This window comes from Rhinolophus sinicus, chromosome 3 (assembly GCF_057876585.1).
Source record: "Rhinolophus sinicus isolate RSI-liver-muscle chromosome 3, RSI-T2T, whole genome shotgun sequence".
Lineage (NCBI taxonomy): Eukaryota > Metazoa > Chordata > Mammalia > Chiroptera > Rhinolophidae > Rhinolophus > Rhinolophus sinicus.
The window spans coordinates 53362006-53381404 of NC_142503.1; positions in this window are offsets into that span (position 1 = coordinate 53362006).

Consider the following 19399-nt stretch of genomic DNA (forward strand, 5'->3'; position numbering starts at 1 on the left):
AAGTTATTTCACACCTTTTACTTGGGGTTGTAGAAACTGCAGCTTTCCTCTAGAACAGATGTTACTGGAAGAAAACAGTTTTGTGCAACTACTGAGTATATTCTGTCATTTAGGTTTTAGTTCCAGGACTGCATTAAAAAGGGTCTTCATTTAAGCTACTTGTGCCTTCCTGTCTACAACTGGTGTATATACCCCAGCAGTGGGAGTGCCAATGAAGTCAAATGTGTCTTGAGTGGCAGGTGAGGTAAGTGACTGGGAGAAGAGAGATATAGGGAGTTGGTGGGGTAAATGTTGGAGTCCCAGGACCAGAGTGGGTCAGGAGGATGGTATTTGTCTTCTAGAGCTGTCATAACAAAATATTACAGACTGGGTGGCTTAAACAACAGACATTTATTTTCTCACAGTTCTGGAGACCAGAAGTCTGAGATCAAGATGCTGATGTGGTTGGTTTCTGACTTGCAGACAGATGCCTTCTCGCTGTGTCCTCAAGTGGCCTTTTCTCTCTGCACACATTTCTGGGATCTCTCTTTTTATAAGGACACTAATCCTATTGGATTAGAGCCCCATCCTTATGACCTCATTTAACTTTCATTACATCCTTAAAGGGTCTGTCTCCAAATACAGTCACACTGGGGGTTAGGGCTTCCACATATGGATTTTGGAGGGGACAAAATTCAGTCCATAATAGGGACCTACGTATCCAACATTCCCTCAGAGTTGTGCCAATAGTTGCCGTGGCTCCGTCAGTCAGCGGTAATCTGGGTCAGGAGTAACAACTAGATTTGCTTGTTGTGTTGAACAATCAAGCTTGGAAATGATGCCAGGCAGCCTCAGGAAGGTTCGGGAAAATCTTCAGGATTAGAGAAATGCTGTTGGAATTAACAAAGCCTTACTCATTTTCTGATACCTACAGTTCAGGAAGGAGACCACAAACCTTACCAAGTGACCATCTCGGTGGAGGTGAGCATTCTAGAATAACCATTCAGAGTATGATAAACCATTCATCTCGTTCATCACGTTGCTTCTTTCCTGTATGTCCGAAGCCAGGACATATGCTAATTTCAAGCAAGGCCTTTTCGTTGACACCAAGCTTTGTAGGTGACTGATCACCTCATTGAGGGTGAATTTAGGATTTAGCAGTTCATTTTAGAAATAGATGGTGGGAAATTAATGTCTGCTTTAAAAGTGGTGGCAGCTAATTTATATAAATCATTATAGGCCACTAAGCATATATGTCAAGGTCTCCTCCAGTCAAGATGTTAGATGCTGCTAATCAGTCTTTTGATATTTGAGAAATAAAGGCAGTCAGTCTGTATTTGATGATGATTACATCAGATATAAAGCAAGGCTTTTGTGTTTTCATTTAGATTTTTAAAATATTCCTGAAATTAGAGTATAAAAATGCCTCCTTTTGAAATAATAAAGCCCTCTGTATATTATATATACAGCACATTCCTCAATGACCTTTTAAAGCAAACCTATTTCTGGAGGTTCAACACTTTCTTAGGAAAACACTCTCAGAAATAAAGCTTCGGTCAAGCATGTATTCTTTGATTTAACAAATATTTATTGAGTGTCTGCTGTTTGTCAGTCACTGTGCCTCGTGCTGATGAGATTAGATAGACAAGTTGCTTATTTGTGGAGCTTACATTCTCACGTGGGAATATACATTGCACAAACAAATACATATACAAAAGAAAGATCCAACAATAGTTATTGCTATGCAGATAATTAAAATAAGGTGATGTGAAAGGTGATAAAGGGATGTCTATTTGAGGAGGAAATGCTTAAGGTGCCAGCCATGTACTCGTCAGGGCCAAGGCATGGCAGACAAAGGCACCAGCAGGTGAGAGGTCACTATAGCTGCAACAAGCGTGATGTGTTTAAAGATCTGAAGGAAGTCCATTATATAATAGCTGAAGCACAATAGCTGAGGGTAGGAAGAAGAGTGGTACAAAATGAGAAGTTTAGCGGTATAGCTGGAACCAAACTTTATAGGATTTGGGAGCAGAGGCAAGTTAAGATTTTGATCTAAGCACTGTGGGAAACCACTTGAGGCTTTTGAAATACCACTTTGTCTGCTATGTGGAGAATGGATTAGAGGACGCAAGAGGGAAAGTTGAGAGATATGTAGAAGGTTATTGCAGTAGTCCAGGATGGAGATGAAAATGGTTTAGGTTAGGGTGGCAGTATTGAGGGTTGAAAGAAGGTTGCAGATTTGGGTTACATTTGGATTATGTTTGGGTGAAAGAAGGTTGCAGATTTCGGTTACATTTGAATTATGTTTGGGTGGTGTCTTTAAGCTGGAGAAGTCAGAAAGAGGGGCAGGTTTAGGGAGAGAAGAAGGAAGGCGTGGAAATTAGGATTTATGTTTTCCTTTACAGAAGACATTCCTCCCAACCTGCCCTAAAATTTGACATTTTTTAAAATCTTGGCCTTTTGTTTTTAAAATTGATTGCTACGAAACAATACTTTTGCTTTTAAGAATGATTAAAATTTATTGGCTGTTCTCAGATATATTATCCTTCCCGTAAACTTTAAGTTCATTTTATCCAATTATCACTTGCCCACACCTCCATACACCATCATAAAATGACAATTTAAAAAATCCAGTTAGAGTAGCATTGAGTTTATTTATTAATTTGGGGAAATTTAATCTTTTTAATATTTTATCTTCCCATTCATGAATATGGTGTGTCTTTATATATGTTCATAAAATTTTTATAATTTTCTTCATATAGGTTCTGTGCTTTCCTTGTTAAAATTATTGCTAAGTATTTTTAGTATTTGTTGCCATTTTGAATATTTTTCTGAATACCATTTTTCTTTCTTAGGTGATTTATAGCTGAAACAGAGAAAAGCTATTGCTTTTTAAAAGTATTTTTATTGTATTTCACACACTACTAAATTGTCTTTTTTTTTTTTTTTTTAAGTAAATTTTATTGGGGAACATTGGGGGATATTGTGTTTCTTCAGGGCCCATCAGTTCCAAGTCATTGTCCTTCAATCTAGTTGTGGAGGGTGCAGCTCAGCTCCAACCAAGTCCAGTTACCGTTTTCAATCTTTAGTTGCAGGGGGCGCAGCCCACCATCCCATGTGGGAATTGAACCGGCAACCTTGTTGTTGAGAGCTCACACTTTAACCAACTGAGCCCTCTGGCTGCCCCCAAATTGTCTTAATGCTATTAGATTTTTCCAAGAGTATCTTAGGTTTTCTAGTCATTTAGTTATATAAAAAACAAAGATACATTTACAAACTCTCTTTTGTTCTAATGCTTATACTAGTTAACTTAATTTTCATATATTTATTAGCATTTTTGAAACAATGATAAATAGTAATGGTGATGTCTAATTTTGATTGAAATTATTTTAGTGGTTCACCATTAGGGATAATGTTCTTGGTTTGAGTAAATTCTTTATTCTGATACATTTTATTTTACTGAGGATTTTTTTCAGAAATGGTTGTTGGATTTTATCAAATGCATTTTCAGCATTTGTTGATATAATATTTTTTTCATTTTGTTTGTATAATAGATTATATTGATAAAATTTCTGATTATGTATATATGTGTAGATTATGTTGATAAAATACCTTGCTTTCCTGAAATAAGAATTTTTTGGTTACAGTGTGTTAATCTTTTATTATATTGCCCTTTGACAAGTTCACTTCACAGAAAAAAAGCAAGACAAAAATTTTTCTATTTGGAAAACAGAAAACACACTCCCAGATAACTCTTGAATCCATTTTTAAATCAAAATTGTATAACTCTGAAAAGCCAAGAAAAGGATAACATTTTATACAAGAAAATATCTATGGATCACAGCGATAGATGGACTTGGAAAAAGTTTTATGGCTTTACATGCTTTCATTTTTAAAGAGATGAAAAATTAAAAAGAAAAATATATATACATATACATATATATAAATATATATATATATATATATATACATACATACATACACACACACACACACACACATATATATATATATATATATATGGTGTGAACAAACAATATGGTGGATGTTTAAATTAAAAAATAATTATTACAGTAAAAGGCACATTGCCGTTAACCCCCTCAAAATATTCCCCCCTCACTTCAAACACATTTATCCCATCATTCTTGCCACTTTCTGAAATAGTTCTTGAAGTCCTCTTTTGTGAGTGATTTTAGTGTGCTGTCGTGGCTGCCTTGATGTCCTGAATTGATTCAAAACATTTGCCTTTCATAGTCATACATCACTTCTGGTATGATAATTTCTGTCTAATAAAAGCATTATGGTGTGTCCTCAACCATCTTATTCACCAGATCTGGCACTGTGCGACTTCTGGCTCTTCCTGAAAGTCAAAAAGACCATGAAAGATAAACGTTTTCAATTGATTAGAGCCATTGAGGTAGCCACAAGACCGCAAATAAAGACTTCTAGAACTGCTTCAGAAAGTGGCAAGAATGATGGGATAAGTGTGTTTGAGGTGAGGGGGAGTATTTTGAGGGGGGTTAATGGCAATGTGTCTTTTACTGTAATAAATGTTTTAAATTTAAACATTCACCATATTGTTTGATCACACTATATATATAAGAAATTAGAAAAAGAGCACAGATTTCCAGGATTTATACTTTGTTCCTCTTTTTCTTTCCAATTTCCATCTTTTTGTACCATGCTTTAACATGTATTTTCCAAATATTCCTATTCTTCCACATCACTAACATGGATCTCAAAAGTGACTAACTTCTTTTTCAATTCATCTACTGAGTAGTTTATAGGATACTTTCCTTTATGTCCAGGAAATGTTTCTTTGTGCTATATTTGAACATTTTAAGTCACCATGAGGAGCTCTTTTAATTTCTGTTTACCTTTACTGGACTTCAGCCACTTTCCTGAATGGGAAATCTATCCATTCTGACTGTCTTTTCTCTCTGCTTGTTGAGCCTCCAAGCAGTCTTCTAACTCAAAGAGGTAGAGAGATCATACTTGGTAGTGGGGATAAATGAGTTATGTTTAGGCTTCCATATTTTATTTTATTTTTTAAGAATCCTCTGCTCTAATTTGACTTACATTCATCTGTGTTAAGCATTTTGGTTTGTGATAATCATGGTGAAAGTTACCAGCCAGTTTTCACCTATGATGGAGTCCACTATGTGCAGGACATGTTCAGAATTAACAATGGATGCTGACAGAGTGAAGATTATGCTACAAACAAAAGGCATTTGGAAAGGATGGAAGATCAGTGTATCTCAGATAATGGGTAAAGAATCATGGAAAATATGGAACTTGAGATGGCAGGTTAGGAACAGGAAAAGGATTAAAGTAGATACACAGGGAATATTGTATTATGGAGACCTTTTAATTGTATGCTAAAGACATTGTGCTGATCCCGGAGACCAAGAAAATTTCTTCAAAGTTTTGGTTAAACATTATGAAGTCAATATTTAACAGTACTGGTAAGATGGACTGGAGTGAAGTGAGACTGAGATTGACACTTCTTAGGAGATGCAGGGGAAGTCTCCAAGTTGACTCCAAGGTTAAAGCTGCTATCGCACAGATTTTGTTATTTACAACTATTTTTTCCTATTGAGAAATATTTATTTAATTTTATTAAGAACATTTTTACAAACCAAGATGGCACAGGGGAGGAGTTCATAGCAAGCCATTGTAACTGTTAATAGAGGGGCTGGAAGTGGGAGCCAGGAAGTATGTTTGGAGCCTGAATTTTATCTAGCGTGGATCAGAAAGAAAAAGAAAAGGCACTTTTAAGAGAGATAAAAAAGAGCCAGAGAGTGGGAATTCAAAAGGAGCCATTACAGGTTCTAGGGATTCAGAAAGACAACTTATTTTCCTAGCCTTGGGCTTGGCTGCCAGCCCCTTCTGTGAATTCAGGGGATTTTCATGAAAAGAAATAATCTCTTTGGGAAATAAATGCGCTTTGATAAGTTTACTTCACAGAAAACAGAGAAAAGTATCCAGGTCATATGTCACCAAAGAATCACCTTAACTATTTGTTTTATTCTATAATTTTGTTTGAGAGGAAATATTGATGGGCTCCTAATACACCTATCACAAGGTATGATGGATTTAAAAGATTTGAATATGAAAATTTTATAATGTTTGAGTGATTTATGAAAACACCCGCAATCCACTATAATAATGCTTGCTTGAGTGACTTTATGATAGGTAAAAAAAATTGTATTTGATATTTTAATTTAAGTGGGTAATTTTGCAGGCTTGGGTACCAATATGGACAAATTTATCACCTTTTTTTCACCTAAATCATTTATATGTACTTTTGGGCATTAAGAAATCATTTTTTATTCTCAGGTCAAAAAAGCATTCCACATTTTCTTTCATACATTTTTATAGTTTTGTCTTTTCACATTTAGATCTTCAATCTACTTGAAATTTATTTTTTATTTTGCATGAAGTAGTGGTTTAATTTCATTTTTCCCCTAACACTTTTTGTTGTAAGGTCCACCCATTTACCCAGTGATTCAGATATATGTCAACCATATAATATATTCGTCTTTATACATGGTCCATTTTCTGGGCTCTGCCTTCTGTCCCATTGGCTCTTTTCCTGTCTCTGTGACAATACCATGCCTTCCAAATTACTATAACTTTATACTATCTTGGTATTTGGTAGAATAAGACCCTCATTTTGTTCTTTATCTTCAAAATTATCTTGTCTGTTTCATTTATAAGCTATTGCTATATGTTCTGTGTTTTGTTTTGTTTTGTTTTTTTCCTGGAAATTAAGGGACAGTTGTTCTATCATTATTGAAACAAGATCATCTAAGCTGTTTAAAACCACCACTCATCACTTTTTAAACTCTTTAAGATTCCTTATTTGTAAACGGGAAAAATAAGAGCACTATCCTCATACAATGGATGCTAATGCATTTAAAGTTACTGTTTCTCAATCTTTTTCAACCTCAGTTCTCTCATCTATAATATACATTATTTATTAAGACTAAATGAGCTAATATATCATCATGACAGAGTACTAACACATAAATAAATGTTACATTTTATTTTAAAATAATGAACTTTTTTACACCATTGGGGTGGGAAAACTAATGTGCAGAGATTGTGTATGGGTGATAACATTGCAAAGAGTGTTGATGCAGAAAAGTGGAAAGAGATAAATTAGAAAGGAAGCTAGAGTCAGATGACAGAAAATGTCCAAAGCTAGTGAACTTAAGGAAGAAAACATATTTTTTGTAAGCATTTGGTATCTGCTCAGGGCTTTACGTGCACTATTTATTTATTCTTCTTCTCACTCTGGTGAAGTGATAATTATACCCATTTTATATATGACATCAAGCAACTTACTCAAGTCATTCAGATAGTGAGTGTCCAAACCAAGGTATGGGCTTGGGTCTGAATCTAAAACCATTATTCTTCCCTCTACATAAGGCTGAGGATTTGGACCTTATTTCAGATGCTTCTAGGAATAAGAGAAATGTAATGGAAAGAATATTTCAGGAAGATGTATTTGGCAGTCTGTGCAGACTGCCACACACAGTGTGGCTGGAAGGTGACAGTTGGGGCTGGGAAGGGGAAGGACCAGACTGTTTCAGTTACTCAGATGCAAGAGGATGGAGGCTTAGATGCAGGTCTTTATTGGCTGCAGGAGGCTTTAATGGGGGTGGGATGGGGTGGGGTGGTGGGGTAGAATGCATTGCCGTCAGCCGCTGGTCCTTTCTTGCTTTGTGCTGCTTAGCACAGACTAACGTCATATCTCCTCCTCCTCAGTAAATGCCTTTGGATGAAGCTTTTTATTTTCAGATTCCTTTCAAACTCTATCTAAAAAGTCTTTTAAAACTTTACTTTTTAAAATGCTAGCATACAGTTGATTATTTGAAGAAAAAGGGGAAACTATTAAACTAAACTATACTAAAATATTACTAAATATTGACAATACTAAAATCTAAAAACTGTTCACTTCACATAGAATGAATCATAAGAAAATGTATATATAATATAAAAATATCTTTGATTATTAAAATATTTTAAGAGAATTTTTAGATCCTTAGAGTATTTAGGGCATTTTGTTGGTTTGGATGTTCCAATATTTACTATTTGAAGTAAAGAGTAACAGTCAGATTTTTATGGGGAAATGAATACTGCCTTGGTTTGTGTCTCATTTTGATGCATGCAGATTTGCAGAAAATTTGCCCACAAGAAAAGCAAAGCAAAGTAAGTTGTTGTGACTTGTTGTCCAGACTAAAGCAAGGTAAATCTCACAGAACAAATTTTGGTTTTAATTAATAAACCTCACATGGAGCCCCTGCAGTTGATTGTAGATAATAAAAATTAAACCAAAATCAAAACCAAAAAACAAAACCTAACACCTAAACTAAATTAAATTAAAACATTAATGCTAATAAAAGCACTTAAGCATTCAAAAACTTGTTTAGTACATTTTATACCACTTTTATTATTAGTCAGTGAACTGAGTCATTTTCTGAAATAGAATATGTGTAATGTTCAAACTTATTAATGATTTTTATAAAGGCTGGAAAAAAAAACAGTTTCAAAGGAGACTGAGAAAAGATATAGGAATAAGAGATAGGGTGAGGACTGCATTTCACTTTCCTATATAAACAGAAATTCAAATACTCTTTAAAAATCCTTTTAAAGAACATTATTGTTAAAGAAAAACTAGTGAAGATGAGAGAGCAGAGCTGAGCTCTGAGTGGGGAAGTTCTGCAAAACAGGGATTCTGATGCCATCCTGGTCCCTGGGAGGAGATTGGAGTAGGGAGATGGCAGGCAAGGCTTTGAACACTATAAGCTCACAATTTCTCTTCCACATTAGGAAAACAAGGCCCATGGGAGTTGCTGATTGGCTGGAGCCACCTGGGCTTGCAGCTTGGACAGCCCTGAGCTTGCTGGAGGTGGTCTACTGTGCCAGTGGGGCTGTGTTTTGGGATTAAGGATTCCAGCTGCCTCTGCCAAGTATGTGAGGTACCCAAGTCAGGATAATGGCCCCCAGTCAGGTCTGCCCAGCCACTAGTGGGCTAGGCTGGTGGAGATTTGTCATCATCTTGATGTCCTGTTGTAGGTTTCTTTGTGAGAGAACAGTGAATTTTGGATAGTTTCCAAATTTCAATTTGTATCTGAGCACCATGTAGTAGTCTCATCTTCATTTTTAAAAAAACATTAGGTAAAGAGATCTTCATTAACAACTATAAAAATCAATTGCTCCTATTATCTGTGGAATTCTGAAATATTTTAATTTTCTTCAGACCACTTTGGCCTACTTTCTATTTCCTGCACTCTCCCTCCCCACCCCTGTCCCCACTCTCATATTTTATTGAGGCAGTTAACACTCCAACTTTCTATGTCAACATTTCTTGTATCTTTCTTTTTTTAACTAAAAATCTCCCATAACCTTTTCTCATCTTTGTTCCTCCAACCAAAAAATGTTTACTTTTGAGGGTCAAAACCCAAGGACCATAGGTATATGGTGGAGAACTAACTTATTTCCCACTTTCACTGAGATTATTGGCTAACAGATGACACATGGCAAACAACTCAACAAAGAGACAAATTCATAATTACAAATTGTGATAACTGCTATGAAGGGAAAGAACTGGGGCTTATGAGTAGGGCATTTGTGAGAGTGAAAGGAGGCATTATTAATTATTATGTCAGAACAACAGGTGAAAACCAGGACTACGCCAGGCAAGTGGGGACATACGGTCACCATATAGGGAATCAAACTTTCATTTGACCGGAAAGGGAAGAGGTAAATTAGACCCAAAGAATCAGAAGCATCCAGTGATGCAAGATCCTAGAGAAGGACAATCTGAGTAGAGGAGCAGAGTCTGATGCAAGAAAGTTTTGTGTACTTGAGGAATGGAAAAAGCAAAAGTGATTAAGGCAAAAGTGGTATAAGGTGAGGCCAGAGCCAGATCACTCTGGGTCAAATTATGAAGCTTGGATTTTTTTTTTTTCCTAAATGCAATATTCAGAGAGTGAAATATTTTACTAAGCAGAGGAAGTAATAAAATCTAATTTCTGTTTGTTAAAATAGCGTTCTGCTTATTGATATAGGACGACATTCACCATTCATTAAATGAGAAAAATCAGATTCCAAAAATTGATTGCATAATATGATCACATTTATGTGTTCATTTGTATATATGTTAATATATACATTAGTATTTATATAACAAACATAGCAAAAGGCCTGGGCAGATATATATAGAAAAATGAGATTGCCCATGCTGTAAATTTTGTTTTGTTTCTCTGTATTTTCTGAATTTTATTCATTGAATATGGATTATATTTATGATAATAATTCCAAACTATGGTAAAACAAAACCAAGAAGGTTACTTTGATTGCTTTGTGGAAAAAAGGCTGGAGGGAAGTCCTGGATCCCTTCTTCTCACAGACTCTCTGGGATGTTACCCATCAATTACCCCTCGTTCGGACTACAGCTTTCATTTCTTTCCTTTATCAGGCTCATTGTTTTCCTGTCAGAGCACACAGCTAGATTTTGCCTATCCTAAAAGACTCCTTCTATCTATTTTACCCCGTCTCACTTTTATTTCTCTCTACCAAATGCCTTGAAAAAGAGAGGTCTTTATTCATTGCCTTCACATTCTTCCTGTTGATTCCTTTGCAGTAAAGTTTTTTTCATTCACTTTTCTCCAAAGTCACCAGTGACCTCCCAGTTGCCTAATTTGATGACTATTTCTTGGTTCTTATCTTGCTGGAATATCTGACATTATCAAGCATCGTCTTTAAAAATATATACATTATGGAGAATTTCCACCATGTATAAATGAAGAGAGAATAAATGACATGGAGATTAGAAAGAGATGATTTGCCATTCCAGAAAGAAAATAGAGAACATTACTAAGAGAAAATATGCAAAGAAATTTACCTGATAATGTTCAAAAATTGATAAAATCCACAAATTCAAGAAATATAAAGTAACATATCATCTAGACATAGTTTAGTTAAACTGACTATCTGAGACTAAGATCTTAGAAGATATAAAAGAAAAATGACCTATAGCGACTTTATAAAACAATAATTTTAAGATTTAATTTGTAGAGTTAAAGAAAAAAACAAGAGAGATAAAAATACTAGAGAAAATAAATCATCTAAACTAGGAGGCGGGATTAAGTTTAAAACATACTAAATTCTATGTGTTTTTGTGAGGAAGGAAACATTATTTACTACGTTTAGATTGCATTAAATGTAAAACTCGCATGAACATTAATTAAATGAATATAAATAGGGTGTACATATTTTCTAAATAATAGAAGAAAATATATAATTTTTAAAAAGGCAAGAAAGCAATGCAAAAGTCAAGAAAGGAGAGAAAAATGAATGCTCAAACATGAGACAATAAAAACAAAAAAATCCAAACAACTAAATTGGCAGAAATAAACCTGAGTTATATCAATAATGATAATTATAAATGTATTGAGCTTTCTAGTAAAAGGCACAAATTATCAAGGCTGGATTAAAAATAATCCAAACATATACTGTTTACAAGATCACATTTAAAACACACCAGAAAAGTTTTAAGTATAACAATAGAGAATTATATACCAAATACAAACCAAAAAATATAAACTATATATAAACTATACAGTTATATTATAGCAGAGAAAATAAACTTTAAGAGAAGAGCATTAATAGAGTTATAGGATCATTACACAATGATTAAAGTTTTAAATTCCTGGGAGGAAGATTGGGATGTGCTTCCCACAGCCCTATTCAGGATTAAAGGATTTATCATTTCAGCTCTGGGAGTGTCACCTGTAGATAGCCCTTGGCTGTCAGTCCCCTAGGGAGATTGAAGCCTCCTCAACTAAGTTCACACTCTCTTCCCAGGGCAACTGAAAACAAATGACAGGTAGACCAACATGAGACACTCTGGGTCAGTCCATCTTTAAAAGGCCTCATGTGGTCAGCTCAGGCATTCTGATGAGACCACGTCACATCTTGATAGCTCTCTCTCATCAATCCTGCTTCTATCCCTTCCCTTCCACAGATATTGAATGCAAGAGAACTCCCTAATAAACCTCCTATATTCTCATTTCTGTCTCAGAATCAGCTTCCTGTGAAACCCAACCTGCACTTAACCCAAGGAAGCAAACAGGGGATGGGATTTTGGATCCCTTGCACCCGCACTCAGTCATCCTGGAGACTCCCAAACTGCTACTCTGTGAACCCCTGGCATAAGATAGCAAACATTGCAATTGCTAGAACTTTCCCTGGAGGTGAATTCGAATGGTATACAACTGGAAGGAAATGCATTAGTTCACGTATGTTTCCAGCATTTGAGAAATAGTAATTGTATGGGAAATAGTAACTATAAAGGTAATGGATTTGGATGGCCATTGTTAACCTCAGTTGATGCTCTGGAAAAAGGTAACAAAAAGTTGAGCATGTTTAATTCGCAATTAAAAGCTAAGTAGGAAAGCCAGAGGGTTTCCTTGACAGCATGTAAAATAATGCTCACATTCTATAGTGGAAGAGCAGAAAAAGCCCAATCCAGCCATGAAAGCAGTAGAACTCCAGAGTGGGGTAGGAGGTTCCCAGCCAAAGCAGATCAGCTGTGGTAGGACCTCAAGACAACAGAGGCAGGGTGGTGGTATATACTGGGGGGGGGGGGGGGGGGGGCAAAAACATGTATACACATTTGAAGAGATATTATCTTTGCTCAAGCAGTAGTTCGCCATAATCACAAGTGTCTGGATACTGATGGTAAGCACTTTGAGCACCTCTTGTAATTGCAGAAGTTGAACATGACTTATGTTCATATTTTATTATCAGTATATATTGAATATTACAATTAATATAGTTTTTTCCTTTCTTAAAATGTGTATACATTTTTTTGGCACCCTCTGTTATCTTATGGACCCCAATATTGTAATGAGGGGCAAGATTGGAGGACCAGCTCCAGGACCCTGACCCCCAGAGAGTTTTGGAGATGGTTAATAGAACATGGTGTCTCTAAAGGTTCAATCAAAGGGCAGCCAAGAGGACAATACTGAAGCTGTACTATCAAAAGAAACTAAGGACCGACGATCAGGAGACTGAGGGCGGTCATCCCAAAAAGGCATGGTCTCTTGCCCGGCTTCTAGATGTGAGTCCGTTTTTGGACTCAGAACCAAATAAGAATCAATTTTTAAAATTCAAGACAAGACTTCTTTATGTTTGGTAGACTATAAAACTACCTGTTGAGAACCATGCCTTTCACTCTGGTCAGAGCAAAAAAAATGTGTTCTTCGTTTTTCTTCAATAGAGCACGCAGCACATTCAGCAGTACTTTTTCCTTCCTTCCTTCCTTCCTTCCTTCCTTCCTTCCTTCCTTCCTTCCTTCCTCCCTCCCTCCCTCCCTCCCTCCCTCCCTCCCTCCCTCCCTCCCTCCCTCCTTCCTTCCCTCCCTCCTTCTCTCTCTCTCTCTCTCTCTCTCTCTCTCTTTCTTTCCTTCTTTCTTTCTTTCATGCTTGGGCAGCCCTGAAAGACCATTTCTTCAGAAAACTCTTTCTGAGGTATAGTCTGGAGGTTTATTTTAGATGTGACCACCTGTGTGAGGTGCAAGAGTTATTTTAAAAGGAGCTCTTTCATTTGTCTTTGTGGGAGAGAGGTTGCACCAATCAAAATGACATCACATTTGTGGGGCACCTGTGAAACTATGCAGAAGTTGGCTCAAGTACAAAAGACTTTGTTTTCCTTTTTCTTTCCTATGGTAGTTAACTTGATTTCTTCTCTCCATAAATTCTTTAATTGGTTTAATAAAATACACAACAAACTGTGTGCCCTTTTCTATTAGTTCCATTGTGAACATTTATATAGTGAAGTTTAACTAACCAAAACATTGCAATGGATGCAAAAAAAAAAAAAAAAAAAAAAAAATTAAAGGTTTCAGAACAGCTAAGAAATACTTAAAAGAAGAGAAGAATTTAAAAGTAGTAAGGCTTTCTTTGATAATACTTCTCACATTCATTTTATTTAGTTGCTCTTACATAAAACCTCCCCTGGCATTCTGTAGGCAATAAAGAAGGCATAATCCCTCTTTATTTTTATTTCCGTAGCATGTGAAGTTTTACTAGTGGGAGTGTTAAGCTAATTTTTTTTAGACAGAAACAAGAGAAGAGATTTAATATTAACTCTGCTGTGCCCTTAAGGCTGGTCAGAGAGCTGGGATTGGCTCAAATGAATATACAGTTGTAACATTTTCCAGAAAAGGCTTAATTTTTCTTTCGAGAGGGGATCTTATGTAATGCTAGAAGTAGGGCAGGAGTTCAGAATTTCAGATCACCTACACGGTCAAATTTGCCACCGATCCTTTAAATGGCTTCAGCTAGGTTTCAGTTATTGTTAAGAGGTAACATTTACAAGGTGAAGGGGCACAGGGAGGAAATAGTGTAACCAGAGACTGATGGGCTTCACTGTGGCTGAGGGCTGCCCATGAGAACTGCGGTTTTAAGTGCAGCCACTGCAGAGATCATGGCATGGAAGTAGAGAGTGGGGGAAGAAACATCCTGACGCTGTTCACCACTCACTGTCTGATATCCCGGAAGCCAGAAGGCAAGGGAGCCTGGTGATGCAGTCATAGCAGTCACACTCCCAGGAAGCAAAACAGCGCAGGAAATGTGGGGCTTGGCTATTGGGAGTGGATGGTCATACTTCTTATTTCTTTCAACCCCGTGTATTAGTTTTGTATTGCTGCGATAACAAATTACGAACCGAGTAGCATAGAACAACAGAAATGTTTTATCTTACAGTTCTTGAAGTCAAAACTCTGAAACGGGTCTATAGGACTAACACCACAGTGAGTCTGCATTCCTTCTGGAGGTTCTAGAGGAGAATACATTTGCATACCATTTCCAGCTTCTTGAGGCTGCCTATACTCCTTGGCTCATGACTTCTTTCTCCATCTTCAAAGCCACCAATATCAGGCTGAGACCCCTACTGCCACGTCTCTAATTCTCCTTCTTCTGCCTCCCTTTTCTATTTATAAGGACTCTTGGAATTACATTGGATCTGCCTGGACAGTCCAGGATACTTTCTCCATCACAAAGTCATCGGATTAAAAACCTTAATTCCCCTTTGCCAGGTAACTAACATATTCACAGATTTTGGGGATTGGTTCATGGACATCTTCAGGGGAACCATTATTCCACCTACCACACACTGTTCAAATAAATTTCTTAGGAATGTCATGACTCCTTATGTCTCACAGTGCTGCAGGTAAAGTAATGATCAAGGGTTCAACTAACTACACATTTTGAATTATCATGTACCTCCTGTCCTGGTATTTGTTATTGTATGAAGCATGAAGATGTCATGAGTGGGATGTATATTGTCACAGATTGACAACAATTCCACTTGAACACAGTTTTGAATTCTAGAGCTTATCAACGATTTCCTCATTGGAACTCTTTGTGATATTTCAGGATATCAGGTTCTGGCCTTGGGGAAAGATCACATTATAAGGCAACGTCCTTCAGTAGGGAAGATGGACCTACCGTATTTCCCTGAAAATAAGACCGGGTCTTATTTAAGTTTTGCTCCAAAAGATGCATTAGAGCTTATGTTCAGGGGATGTCATCCTGAAAACTCATGCTAGGTCTTATTTTCCGGGTAGGTCTTATTTTTAGGGAAACACGGTAGATAGTGAGCCATGCATCTCCTTCTCAGATGAGGGATGGAAATCTACCATAATCACTTCATCTTAGCTTTTGTGCAGTTAGGGATTTACAACTATTTTGCAAATTATAGATTCATTTGAGAATTAAAGAAAATGCCGATTTTCTCCCATTATCTGTATTACAGCTGACTTAATTCAGTTTGATTATACTCTGTTCTTCAGTAGATAATGGTAGCCAGCTATGGATGCAGGTTGGCTATGATCCTAAAACCTTGCTACTAAAGTTATAAAGAAAACAAGACTCCCACTAAGTCTTTCCATATCTAGCAGATATTTATTAAGTCAACATGATAGCAAGCTAACATGAACCATTTTATAAACCTGTTTGAAGGTCCATGTCCTTTATGTATCCCATCAAAACAACACAGCACATGGGCAGTTCACTTAAGGTGGCTACAGCATTCTAGAGGCTGCATTCTTTTTTTAGTATATGTGCTGCCCAAGCGAGCACTAGGCAGCATTCTTATTACTGCTGTCAGTCAGTAGAAAATCCTCCTAAGAAAATGGCTGGGTATAAGATTGTTAAGAGATCAAGCCCCAGGGTCCATCCTTAAGAGTGGCGGTCATTACCTGGTGCCAGACCCTCACATCCTGTTTTAACTGTTAGCCAATTGATTTATCTTCATTAACTTTAATTTCACCAAGGAATGCCCATTTTTAACATTCACTATGCTAGCAAATAGACCACCCTTTCCACCAGGTAAAATTTGTTTCTGACATTTGCTCTGTTAACCATCAACCCCTGAGGTGTTGATGGAGGTTGGATTAGCAGAAGCTCTTGTGATAGCTGTCTCTGAAGTGCAGCCTTTCCATATATTCCTAACTGACCACTTCTAGACTATTCATTCTCCCTTAGGACAACTGACTGCTTTAGAATGAAGCTCAACTAACTGGTACATGTATATCACACTGTATCTGTTGAAGTATTCAAAAGTTTATGACAGGCATCATAAAAATCAGCAGTGAAACTTTTAAAGCCCACTAAAAAAAAATTGCAGAGTTGACTTTTTTGTTGGTCAAAAGAAAGGAATTTGTGGCCTGCGAAGCTGAATTTTCCCGGCTAGTGTAGGTTTACTATACTATAAATATGACATATTAAATGGAAGTTGATTTGTATTCACTGAACTTTACTATTGGGAATAGTTCTTTCTTTAGGTATAATTTCAATGTAGCAATCATCCCAAACCTGTGATTAAATAAGTGTCATGAATTTTAAGGAATCCTATAATGAGTATCCTTTGAACAAACTGAGAATTACGATAAAAGAGTATGCAAATATGTCTTCTTTAGTACATGTAATACATGGAATAGTGGTTAGATCATGAGCTCCAGGCCACATGGACTGCATTTGAATCCCAGGTCTGCCACTTCCAGCAGTATAATCCAGGGATAGTTGCATCTATTATCTATGTCAGGGGTGTCCAAACTTCTTTCAACATTTTTCACCAAGGGCCATATGCGGTAAAATACACAAACAGCCGGGCCACTCACTCAAGGTGAAGTACGCATTGCCTCACCTGGTTTATTTAAGTAAACTAAATATATTTTTGGAATTTGCTGTGGGCCAATAAAAAATGGATTGCGGGCCACAGTTGGCCCACAGGCCGCAGTTTGGACACCCCTGATCTATGTCATATATTCTTAAATAAAAAATGGGAATAACAAGAGTATGCCTACCTCAAAAGGTTGCTGTGAGGATTTTTATATATAAAATGATATGAAAGTGAGGGGAAAAACAATGCCTGGCACATAGTAATCAGTGTGTATCAACTATTGTTACTGTTGTTGCTATTATTATTATTATTCCAAAGATAGATTGGAGGATGTGGTTCTCTTGGTAGGAATGTGGGACTACTTTTACTAAACTCTAGAATTATGGATATTTTACCCCTCTCCCCAGCAAGTCATGACAGGCCTCATCTAGGCAGGCCTCTCCCACTGAGGGTCCCCTGGGGTAAAACTTGCAGCACAAAGAGTCAGAGAATTCCCCTCACTTGCAGGCAGCTTGCTCCCAAGAAGACAAAAGAAAGTCCTTGGCTAAGTAGGTCCTGTTCATTCTTCTTAAATTTACAAATCAGATGAGTTGATCAACATCCTCTGAAATGAAGTGAAGAAAGGCATAGAGAGGGGCCAGAAGTGTTTTGGAAAAACACCCCCTCCTAGAAAACAAAGAGTAAAGAGATTTTTCTCACAACTGACTTTTCCCATAGGACACTGTTAGGACCCTTCCGACTGAGTGTGACAACCATATTTATCATGAGTATAAAATGGAATTTTAAACTCATATAACTGAAATGAATTGCGTTGAACAGCCCTCAGGCATGAAAGTTGCAAATATTTTAAAAATGATAATTATCTGCCTCTGTCCATCTCTCACCCCCGCACATGAGTTTTCTCCTGGTGGCAGAGAAGAGGGCCCACTTCATACTCTTCCAACTCTGTGATACAAAAGTCAAGATCCCCTCTGTTTTACCTTCCAAATAAAAACCCTGAGGAGATGCTTTGATTGGCCAGCTTGTCACATGGTTGCCTCTGAGCCAGTTTCTTGACTGGGGAAATGATCAGGCTGGGTCACCTACTATGCCCTGTGGTTAGGCAGTACGTTTTATGATTGGCAAGTCCAAAAGAATCACATTAAAATGGAAGCCCCTTTCACTTTTGACTGGGTTCTGGGAGTATCCCAGGTCCTCTCCTATTAGCTTGCATAATGGCTGGCACAATATTGAATGAATGCATGAATGAATGAATGAATGAATGAATGAATGAGTGAGTGAATGGATGGTTGGATTAATGAATTTGGCAATCTCTGACTCTCAGTAGTTTTAATCTTTTAGGCTATTTGTTATCTCTCTTCCTACCGTGTTTCCCTGAAAATAAGGCCTAGCCAGACTATCAGCTCTAGTGCGTCTTTTGGAGCAAAAATTAATATAAGACTCGGTCTTATTTTACTATAATATAAGACTGGGTCATATAATATAATATAATATAATATAATATAATATAATATAATATAATATAATATAATATAATATAATATAATACCAGGTCTTATATAAATTTTTGTTTCAAAAGACGCATTAGAGCTGATTGTCCAGCTAGGTCTTATTTTCAGGGAAACATGGTAGCCTTTAAAATGTGTTTTAAAATCTATTTTTCTGGGTCCTTAATAAATAATAATAATTATGTCTTTTGGGGGATTCGTGGATATAAAGAATAAGCTGTTTCTATATGGTCTGCAGCAACCAATTAATAATTAGGAGCATCATTGGATTCCTGGAAATCTCCTAAGTCAAGGGAGCAATTTGGCCAGATAGAAAGCCAGAAGAGACCAATGTAATTCTGGAATAATGGAAGGAGTGTCACAGTGTACACATTAGCAATTAAGTGGAGACTGTTAAAACAGCTATTCAGATTAGGAGAACTGAGAGACTTATAAAATGAAATGTATTAATTGTTTTTCATGGACTTTTGAACTTGTTTATATTTCAATTCTACCAGCTTCTCCATGTACACCTTGTTCAATCATAGTTTTTTGTGGCATGGGATAAAATAATGTTCAATCTATTATTTGGTAATCAATAGACTATAATGCTTAACTTAAATCTTTCCGTACAAATACAGAGGAAAGATTTTAACCTCTGATTTATATACAGGAACAGAGCCTAAGATTAAGGATTGTAAGGCAGGTGGTTTACTTGGGAATGCAATCCTAGG